The sequence below is a fragment of the Nematolebias whitei genome, chromosome 18 (assembly GCF_014905685.2).
Source record: "Nematolebias whitei isolate Nwh7 chromosome 18, NemWhi1, whole genome shotgun sequence".
NCBI lineage: Eukaryota > Metazoa > Chordata > Actinopteri > Cyprinodontiformes > Rivulidae > Nematolebias > Nematolebias whitei.
The window spans coordinates 33,148,806-33,156,162 of record NC_056515.1 but is presented as its reverse complement, the minus strand read 5'-3'; the positions used below and the strand labels follow the sequence as shown (position 1 = coordinate 33,156,162).

General features: G+C 37.6%; 1 protein-coding gene across 1 annotated transcript in view; it reads left to right on the top strand.

Moving 5' to 3' along the window:
• Positions 1–7,357, top strand: part of LOC119424560 (matrix metalloproteinase-17) — a 60,618-nt gene that overhangs the window by 37,115 nt on the left and 16,146 nt on the right. The gene's annotated exons all lie outside the window — the stretch shown is intronic.

The following is a 7,357-nucleotide window of genomic DNA, read 5'->3' as shown; positions in this document are numbered from 1 at the left end:
CGCAATCTGCTTCTGCAAAATCATTATTCCGACTCAAGTAAAAGCATCATTAGGCAGGTGGGATTTTTCATGACATTAAATTTTTCACTGTGGGTGAGAACGCATGGTAAAAACTAGCAAAAGACCCACACTGAAAGGGAGCGCAAGGTCAGCAAAAGATCAGATTTATAAAAGCATTCTGTGTGCATCTTAATACCATGTTCCTATTTCTAAACTTCAGCTTGGTTGTAAATCTGTGCTTGTGGACCAGATTTATTTCCCCACCTCTGTCTGTGCTCTGTTTGTAATTCATATTTGTAAAATTCACAGCACTGGATTGTTAAAACATTCAAACCAACTTGCCTATTAGGTTTTCTTTAAAGCTGTGGCAAATTTCTGAGGCAAAGCAGGTGAAAAAAAAGTACTGGTATGTAAGTTCAATCATTCAGGTAAATAAATCACAAAAAAAGTTAAATCATGTCATCTGGACAGTTTCTTTTTGGGAGAAACGTTTCATCTTTCATCCAAAAGACTTCGTCAGTCTGTGGCCTGCCACCAAAATATGTCATATAAATAGCACCTTATTGAATTGTTTTATGCCAGCCTTCTGTGGAAATCCCAGAAACTGGCTTTACATATGCAAAAAGGGGGACCATCAATAAACAATAGATTATTAGTGCATAAAAATCAATTGTTATAAGCCTGAAGGTCGCTTGCTAATCACCGAACTAGCCTGAGGGCAACCAAGCTAAAATGGTTCAAAAAGTATATGTAAGCTCAGTCATCCAGGTAAATAAATCACCAAAAAAGTTATATCATGTCATCTGCACAGATTCTTCTTGGAAGAAATGTAAGGTGAGCAGGTGAACTTTTCTGATACGGAAATCAAGGTGCATAGTATTTCTGGAAATGTTTATGAAGCCTCAGCTGTAGTATTTGTGCACTTCATCATCCCTCTACTAAGTTGTGGGTCATTACCTTCTTAACCCTAACCCTAAAACTAAACACTCCACACTGGCAGAAATGTATAAATTATTATAAATAAGGATTGGAAAAAATGTAAGAATACTGATCCTGTCACATTCTACTACTCTTAACATGCCCCTACTGATGTAATCTAAGTACTTTGTATGATAAATAAAGGTTAAATGAATGAAAAAGTAATACTGTAATCATTCAATCATTCAAGCCTCCTCACCATCACAGACATCTACACCTCCAGATGCAGGAAGGGGGCCACCTGCATCATGAAGGACCCCACTCAGCCAACACGCACACTTTTAGCCCCGCGCCCCTCAGGAAGGAGAGTAAGGAGCATTAAGTGTAGAACCACTAGACTGAGGAACAGCTTCTACCCTCAGGTTGTTAAACTCATGCATATCTAACCAGAATAATCACTGTGAAAAATCGCATCATGTTGCTGCTGATCTGTTTCATGTTGATGTGTTCATTCGTGCTCATCTGCTCACACAGACTCATGTTTGTTCTGCTGTTTGGCGTATTGTTTTTATGCTACTAGTGCTTAGTGTATTTTTAGTTAATGTTTTTCTTACTTCATATCTAAGATCATATTACTGTTTTTCTTTTACATTTGTTTGATGTAACTGGGACCCTGTGTACACAAATTTGTTCCACCACATGTATAACATGTGGTGCGAATGACAAATAAAGAAACTCTGACTCTGATCATAGTACTAAGGTAATTGCAGTAAACTTGACCTGACTTAACTTTGTTGGATTTTTTAAATCTGGATTATTGAGTATGACCTTTTAGTGTAATTGTAGTAAATTACTGAGATAATGTATATGTACTGTATTTCAACATAATATATCAGTTTATGACTTGGACTCATATTTTCCTAATTTGAAACATGTATTCTGCAGTAAAAGTGAAGAGATGGCTTAGAAAGAAAACGGAAACAATTCTGAAAATAAATTATTGTTATTTGTTTATTTTTCATATACATGTTAACAAAAGGTCAACGATGCAATGAAATGCTCAGGATGAGAAGAACCAATTTGACTCGCTATAAAAACAAGAAGTACTAAAATGTGCAAAAATTTACAAAATAAAGTAACAAAAAGTGAAAAAGAAAAATAATATTTACAAAGTTCAAAATAGATATAGTAAACAACATGGTAGAATAGCTGTGCAAGTAGGACAGAATTGTATAAACAAAGTATTTCACAGGTAGTAATATTGCTTAGATGCACATATTGCACATACATATATATATATATATATATATATATATATATAACACAGATTATTGCACAGAGTAACATTAAGATTAATTGAAAGATTGTAATTATTGATGATGGTAATTATAACATGTTATAATCGTAGGGGTGCACCGATCACAGTTTTCTGGCCGATCTCCGATCACCGATTTCTAAAAAGTCTGACCTGCCGATTCCGATTTTGGCCGATACCTATTTTGTTTTATAAGCGACACTGTCAGGTGTTATTAGGTCACAATGTACCTTCAATTTGCCAATATTATTTTGTTGAAAAACATACCCTTGAACAATATCCTAGAAACAATACAAACTTGTTTTAACTAGCCATGAGGTAGTGCTTTGAAATATAAATGGTTTAGACAATTGTTGTTAAAACTAAAAAATCGGTAAAATCGGTTTCTCATGCAAGTATAGGCCGATTTCCCAAAATTAAGGAAATCGGGGCCGATTTATCGGTGCACCCCCTAATAATCAGTGATAATATTTGAAAAATGATCAGCTTTAAGTTAAGTTTACCAACGTGGTGTTCAAAATATATTTTAAATCTGTTGTTGTTTTCCCTGTAAACTCAGCCCAACATAGCATCTTGTTCACGTCTTGGTTTTTACTCTGTTTAACTATATTAATGTATATTTAATACATTAGACAATAAAAATATATTCAACGACAATAAAGTAAAGATAACTGAAGAAAAAAACCACACAAAAAAAAAACCAGACTGTTCAATGTAAAAAAAAAAAAAAAAAAATTGCTATATCTTCAGGCAATAAGCAAAGCACAAAGTCATTATAGGCACACAAAACTGAGGGAGGCTGCATTGAGATATTTTCTATACCACAATATGTTCATGTTATGACGCAACAAAGAAGGGATTTGCATTTAGTGGAGTCTGGGCGAATTGGGACCATTACCTCATTTAGTTTTGAAATGTCCAGCGGAGTAGCTTCAGATTTGCATCCAATGATCTTTTTTCCTTGTCAGCTAGCTTTATAGCTTTAAGGAAAATATGATTCATTTGTTTGGCTCATTCATTTGTTCATTTATTGAGATCGCTTTCCTAGGGATGCCCTTCTGACCAATGTCAATGGAAATCTAATTCTTATTTTTACCTGTAGGAATAGAAAAATGTACAGTGAATGAGGCTCTTAGTCTATTCTCAGCTCCATAAGCTGAGCATTGGAGTTAATGAAAACGCTACTTAATGGGTCACTGGTGTGTCTGGAAGAACAAAGCTTGAGCCACAGAGATTTCAGAGCTTCACAAAACTCCACTTTGTCTCTCTATCTTTGCCTGGCTTCCAAAACAAATCTGGCTCATCCACATGATTCTCCCTGCTTCAACTCTGTCCTCAGGCGTCGTATCTATTCTGTCAGTTTCACACGGGCCATAAATACCATGACATGGTAGAGCCTCTGCACTGAGCCCCTGTTCTCTGTCCCTTATCCTTCCTTTGTTCACCTGCACCATGTGCGTCCGTAGATTAGAGTCGACGTTTGTCTCCTGGATGCCCCAGGTGAATACTGTAAGTGTGGCGGCATGTCCCAGGCTGAAGCCAACCCGAGGTTAACGAAATGCTGACGAGTCAAGCCACTCAGGAACTCTAAGCCAGCTCTGCACGATGTGTTTGCTTCTCATATATTTGCACATTTGAGCCTCCAAGCCCAAGGTTTTATGCTGCTTCTCAGACTTAGACAAGGAGATTTTAAGGGGTCTTTTCATGTTTTGGCCAAATATGAAGGGAAGGGGCTTTACCAACTTATGGCCTCTTTAGGTGACTTTGCATAAAAGATTTCCGACTAGAAGCTCAGAGAGTCAGACAATATTACCATAGACATCTCACTGAAACGCATACACAACAGTACTCGGTTTTCTGAGCTATCTATCATACCTCTTCATTTGCATCCAAAGCAGATGAAAAGTTCCTGATAATGATCTATGCAGGATACAGACCTAAAGCTGAGAGGTCATTGCTATTCTGGATTATATCAAGGAATTCATTGTGTGTGACTAAACGGTACTTCTACAGAGGAGGACAATAAACTCGGCTGTTGTTCACAATGAAAAATAAAAAGAGATTGCAAACACCCAGAATTTAAATAATCCAGTTTTAGCCTTCAAACCATATCTGTGCATACAACAAAACCAATGTTGTCAATCACAGGCTCCTATGATTTTGCACAATAAATGTAACTTTTTGTATGTAACAAGTTAGAGTCGGGTCCTTTCTTTGTGGAGACATTCTTTATTCTTAAAAGACTTCTTCAGTCTGAGGAGCTGTAAGCAAAGTCAGTCTTATAAACAGCATGTTCTCATAGTAGATCAACCAGCTTGCTGGTGACAGCTAAAACTAGTTGTTCACATGCAAAAGGAGGACCACCAGCCTAACAATTGATTGTTAGTGCCCTGGTGGCCACTTGTTGTTCACAGAGGGCTGAGTGATACTAGCAATAACAGCATTATAAGAGGAGGACAATTGGAAACGGATGCCTCCGCCCCTGTTTAACGATTGATGGGCTCTCTTCACAAAGATGGCCTCCTTTGCTCATCTCTCAAACCATTCTTTCTCTCTATCAAGGGTGTGAACATCTTCATCCCTGGAAGAGTGACATCTGGCCTGGAGATGAGTGTAGACTGCAAAGTCCTGGTCTGATGACATTGCTCTTCTGTACTGGGCCATCCTTTGAACAGGGGCTGTTTAGTTTCCCCGATGTAAGACTGATCACAGCCCTCCTGACACTGAACAGCATACACAATATTACTCGGTTTGTGCCGGGGGACTGGATCTTTGGGATGAACCAGTCTTTGCCGTAATGCATTTTGGGGTTTAAAAGCCACTGGGACGTTATGTTTAGAAAATAAACGTCTCAGTTTCTCTGATACCCCCTCAACATACAGAATGACCACTGGTCTGGGTCTGAGTTCCTCCTTTTCACCTGATGGCTGACTGGAGTCCTGTTTGGGTTTCTTCTCTGCTTTCAGGAAGGTCCCATTAAAATATTCACATTGCTCTATAGCCTGTCTTGTGTGGGATTTCTCCTTCTGCCTGGCTCCCGATTTAGTGGGGACGCTGTCTGCTCTGTGGTACAGAGTCCTGATGACTCCTAACTTGTGCTCCAGAGGGTGATCGGAGTCAAACAACAAGTAGTGGTCTGTGTGGGTGGGTTTGTGGTACACCTCAGTTTGCAAATGACCTCCATCAGAAAGTGAGACCTCACAGTCCAAGAAAGCCAACTTGCCATTTTTTATATCTTCTCATGTGAACTTTATATATTTATCCACAGAGTTGATGTGATCAGTGAAATGTTGGACTTACTGAGATTTAATTTTAACCCAAGAGTCATCAACATACCTGAACCAATGGCTCGCTGGTGTCCCTGAAAAGGACATGAAAGCTGTCGTTTCTACCTCCTCCAGATACAGGTTGGCAACAACAGGAAAAACTGGAGACCCCATAGCACACCCATGTTTCTGCCTATGATATTGCCCCTCATATGTGAAGTAGGTTGATTGCAGGCACAGTTTCAAGAGTTGGCACAGTAGTTCTGTGGAAAGTGTGGTCCTGCCTGGTGAGAATGGTGGCTAAAAAGTGGTGTCTGATTTTGACTTTAAACAGGTCACCTCCACTGCTTCATCAAAAGAAATGCATGTAAAGTATGATGTGACATCAAAAGAGTCCATTGTTTCATCAGTCTCCATGATGGCATCCCTCACCTTATCCACAAAATCCATGGTGCTCTATAGGTGATGTTCTGAGCTGCCAATTAAGTGCTGAGTATTGGTCTTAATGGTACATCCTGTTTTTGATTTTTGGGTAACCCATACAGACAAGACGTGGCCCCTGGATACAATCTGTGGTACAGAATATGGTCAACAGCCTTGTCCTGCTCCAAATGTTTCAAGCATCTATCAACTTCTTCTTGTAACCACTTCCTGGATCTCTTTTCAGTGGCTCATAAGTGAAGTCACTAAGGACTTAATATTATTATGTTGTGTCAATGTAATATCAAAAAGTTTCCTAAAGCACACTAAATTGTCTCATGCTCAAGAGGTGTTGTTCAGGTAAACATGTATTTTCTTTTTTTAAAACCCAATCATGTAGTTTTGTTTAATTGGGTCAATTAATTTTAATATTCAAGGTCTTCAAGTAAATAGAGTGCCGTTTACTAAACTCCAAAGGAGTCTGCTGGGAATATTTTGGTGATAAGTGGGATATGTCTGGTTATTTTTCTGGTTATCTGGTTATTTTTATTTAGTTTGGAAGTCATTATAGTGTGTCATTTTTCATCATTTAGGAAGCCATATGAAAGTATGAGTCGTTGTTCATGAATTTGGAAGTCATACTATAGTATGTGTCTTTTTTCATCAGTTTGGAAGTCGTACTATATAATATGTGTCGTTTCTCATCAGTTAGGAATGCTTACTATAGTATGTGTCGTTTTTCATCAGTTTGGAAGTCATACTATAGTATGTGTCATTTTTCATCAGTTTGGAAGTAATTCTATAGTGTGTGTCATTTTATAGAATGTGTTCTTTTTCATCTGTTTGGAAGTCAAACTATAGTATGTGTTGTTTTTCATCAGTTTGGAAGTCATACTATAGTATGTGTTGTTTTTCATCAGTTTGGAAGTCAAACTATAGTATGTGTCGTTTGTCATCAGTTTGGAAGTCATACTATAGTATGTGTCGTTTTTCATTAGTTAGGAATGCTTACTATAGTATGTGTCGTTTTTCATCAGTTTGGAAGTCATAGATTAGTATGTGTATTTTTCATGAGAGGAAATCATAGTATAATATGTGTCGTTTTTCATCAAATTGGAAGTCATACTATTTAGTACGTGACATTTTTCATCAGAAAGGAAGTCATATGATAGTATGTGTCGTTTTTCATGAGTTTGGAAGTTAAACTATAGTACGTGTCGTTTTTCATCAATTTGGAAGTTATTCTAAAGTATGTGTCGTTTTTCATCAATTAGGAAGCCATACTATATAGTATGTGTCATTTTTCATCAGTTTGGAAGTCATACTATAGCATGTGTCGTTTTTCATCAGTTTGGAAGTCATACTATAGTATGTGTCGTTTTTCATCAGTTTGGAAGTCATACTATAGCATGTGTCGTTTTTCATCAGTTTGGAAGTC